Consider the following 4,219-nt stretch of genomic DNA (forward strand, 5'->3'; position numbering starts at 1 on the left):
TGTTTTTAAAATTATAATAAATTTATTTTATGGTAAAGTAACACATTTTTATTTTATGGCAAGAAAAAAACTTAAAAATAAGGAATGGTGTTTCTAACCTTAGTGATAAAAAACAATAACTTGATTGATTATAAATATTTAAAAATTATATTGATGCACAATTTTATTCAATGATAAAATGATTGATTTCTTTATAATAAGTTAAAAAATCATAAATTTAGGGACAAAATTAATAAATATTTATAATTTTTGGGACTATCATAACTAATTTTATAATTTTCAAGTCCAAAATGATTTATTTTGAATATTTTTAGGGACTAAAAGTTATTTTCATAAATTCAAAGAATAAATAATGAATGTCTATAAATTTAGGAAATAAAATAATATATTATTACTCTTTTATTTTTGGAAAAACTATATCACTACTCTTCTAATTTTTAACTTCTACAATTTTTTTGTTTTAGTTCATTAATTTTTAAGAGATTTAATTCGGTTTTTTAATTTTAAAATTTCTTTAATAGATTTTTTATTTTAAAAAAGTTAATTTTGTTAAAATTTACTTTTCATTTTTTCTTATTTTAGTTCCTCTGTGACTTCTTACTTTTTTTTTGTCCTTCCCTTTTCATCTTTTTTTTGGGTAGGCACAGAAGATAAATTTAAGGAAAAAATTAAAAAAAATAAAATAACAATGATATTTAAATTAAGAAAACTAAATTAAAATTTTAAAAGTTAAAATATTAAGATTAAGTGTGGATAAACATTTCAGTAAACCTGTAAAAAGTTACAAATTAAGTAATAAAATAAATAAAACCTATTCTATAAGTTAAAATTAACTTATATTTTTCTTTATTTTTTAGAAGCTTCATTATTTATTTTTTTAATTTAAAAAAAATGAAAATAGGTTTATTTATTTTTATACTATTTTTATTTTCTTATAAATACTTTTTTAAAAAATTACACAAACTAGATATAAAATTAGAAAAATGAAGAAATTAAATGACCAAAATATTGTTTTTCTTATGTTACCGAAATCCAACGTCCTTCACTTCTTCCTCTACAACTACACAGCACCACTTGTGCTTGTCCACCAAAATCAACGTCTAACTGTCCAATCAACTCAATGTCTTCTACAGTCAAAATCTTATACAAGCCTTTGATTCGTGGTGAAAACGCTTTCTTAAGAGCATCGTAAAACTAATTTACCATACTATACCGTTTGAGGTTGAGGGTGCTAGAAACGAAACTGCACCATACTGTAAATTGAGAACAATGTTCATAACGTTAATGAATATTTTGGAGTAATAGGTGCTGTGAGAAGCTCAAGTGCCTGTTGATATCTGAAGCCACTTCTCTGTTTGCAGGTGAAAGAGAAAGCGCGTTTGAAAAACAGGGTTTGTAGTGCGAAGGTCGTTTTCTTAACTTGTGTATGAGTTTTGATATGTGATGCTGAATTTGTTTCAAGCTGTTATAGTTGTTGCTTGCAAAAGACAAAGACTTAGCATGCCGTGGACTTTGGAGGATACTCGATCGATATTGACGTGTAGGTTCGCAAGGAGATAGACAAGAGAATTTACCTAGATATTTAATGCAAGTACTAAAGAGCTAAGAGGATGTTTCATTTCTATTTTAAAATTAGTTTTTATTTTTAAAATAAAAATTAAATATGCTCTAAATTTATAGCTATTTTTATAATCACCTTACTTACATTCTACATTTTTATATAAAAAATAAATCTAAATTTTAAAAAACATAATAAATAAAGGTAAAGGTATAGAAGTTGCAGAACAAAAATAAGATGTTGAGAAGGATATTATAAAAACAGTCCAAAATAATGATATTATTTCATGTACAGAGAGGCACTACTTATAGTATAGATAGAAGAGGTATTGTTGTTAAAAAAGAATACATGTCATGGCTTTAGACATGGTTGGTAGAATATATGCTTGCATGACAACTCTTGTATTTTGTTATTTAAAATCAAATTTTTTCTTTAAATTGCACACTCTATTTTCTTCTCCAAATTAGTTAGAATTTTCTTTTTGTGACAATTTTTTTAGTAGCAAGAGTGACTCTTGAAGGTACATGACCTTCATCTATCATTTAACCCAAAAACAAAATTAAAGTACAATAAATGCTCTCGTAAACAAATACTACAATATGTAATGATAAAGTTACTACAACAAATATGGTCTTCAACTACGCTATTTTGGTCCACGCTTAGAAAGTGTGGCCTATAATTATCAAAGACAACGTTTATAGTGGATTGGGTTAAGGTAATAACTTTTGGCCATGCTTTTTTTGTCACGCTTGTAAATTGTGGCTATAGATTAAAAAGACTACACTTCTTAAACGTGGTTTATTTAGAGTAAATCAGCTACATTTTCACTGATAATAGACCACTTATAGGTTGTGACTTCTATCTTTCATTTGAGCTAGGGTTCAAAATTGTGGGCTATAGTTTTCTACTATAATTTTAATGTTCTCACTCATTATTGGAACAAAATAGGTTCCTAATGTCTCTAGCTTATTGTTTCTCTGAAACAAAATATCACCTTATTGCTTCTCATCCTTTTGCCTGAAAATTGATCTCTTCTCTCTTGCTTGAAAACCCATAGCTGAAAAAAAAAAAATTTCCGCTGCCTTTCTCTCTCTCAGACTACATGTTGCCCCTTTTGTTGAAGTTCCCTTCTTTCTTTCTTTCTCTCTCATAGGGCATTTGTTCCTCTCTTTTCCTTTTGTCATTTGCATTCCCTTCATCCTCGTCTGTGTGTTCATCCGCATTTGCGTTCATTATCGTCCTTTATGTTGTGCCGCTCACTTATGTTTTGCACGTTTGTCGTTGTTAACACAGTACCGCTGCTCAGATCTCCGATCGAAGAGCAATCAAATACCGAGTGTCACGATCTTAATAGAAACTTAGCATCTGGACATGATTCTTGAGGTGTTGAATTGTTGTAATAATCTGTTGCTGCTTTGATTTTTTATTATGGACTTGTTATTGTTATTGTTGAACCTTCTCTAATACTTGACCTGTTTTTGCTTGCAAAAGCTGTATGAAAGTAAGTTTTTTTATTTTATTTTTCTCTTTACAACTTGGTTTGGATATGATTGATTGTCTGAAAGTAAGCTTTTTTTTTTTTTTCTGCTTTGATTGGTAGAAAATAGTTTATATTTTGCTTCCATATGAAAAATATGAAATTTTTCTCTTGACAATTTGGTTTGGATATGATTGATTGGTTTGAAAGTATGCTCATTTTTTCTTCTTTGATTGTAGAAAATAGTTTAGGTAGAGAAACTATTTGTTTCACCAATACATTTGTGCTTGCCCTACCATGCTTACCTGTTATATGTATTGACTTTTCTTTCTTTTATTTTTCCTTGTACATAGAATGAACAAAGGAGAAACTTGTAAAAGAAAAAGAGCGTCTACCCTAAGCCAAAAAACAGAAGGCCAAATATCTAAAATGAAAATGAATAGTAGGTCAAGTGCAGAATTACTGAAACTATATCATATTAATACAGAAAAGGGACTAAAAGAAACCAAGAAGAATAGCATAAAAGCTAAAGTCCAACAAGACAACACCAGAAACTCATAAGGCAATAGAAATTGAAAGGCATAGTAGGCTACCAATGAAGAAAAACTCTCAGAGGCAGGAAAGAGATAATTTGCCTAGGACTAAAAATATGACACAAGGTGAAATATTTAGTCAAAAGTAAGGGCAGAACAATATTATTGATGGTGGGAAGGACCAATCCAAAGCATGCACTCAAGAGGAGCACAATCGAAAGAGGGTCAAGAGAAAATTAATTTTCCCAGCAATGAGTCTGGACCAATTTTTTTCAAAAGGAAGGGATACAGTTCGTTGAAGATAAACAAGATGAGCATATGCAATCACCTATTCATGCAAGAGATGAGCTTGATGGTATTGATCATGGAGATGGTGATGATGGTACTTTCTTTGAACTTTCTACTAACTTGTAGCTTTTACTTATATTAAAATATTGAATATTTGATCACTTTGCAATTTCTCTAACTTTTGTAGTTTTAAATATTTTTTTGGCTGTTATATGAAATTAGGTACAATAAATAAGAAAAAAACTCATGAAAAAACTAGGTGTATAAAAATTCATGCTAGAGATATGGAGGAGCGAGTAAAGGTAACTTTTGATAAAGGACAAGTTATGGGTCCAACAAGATAAATAATGTCTAACTTTAGTG

The sequence above is a fragment of the Abrus precatorius genome, unplaced genomic scaffold, assembly GCF_003935025.1.
Source record: "Abrus precatorius isolate BTA unplaced genomic scaffold, Abrus_2018 Scaffold3, whole genome shotgun sequence".
In the NCBI taxonomy this organism is placed as follows: Eukaryota; Viridiplantae; Streptophyta; class Magnoliopsida; order Fabales; family Fabaceae; genus Abrus; species Abrus precatorius.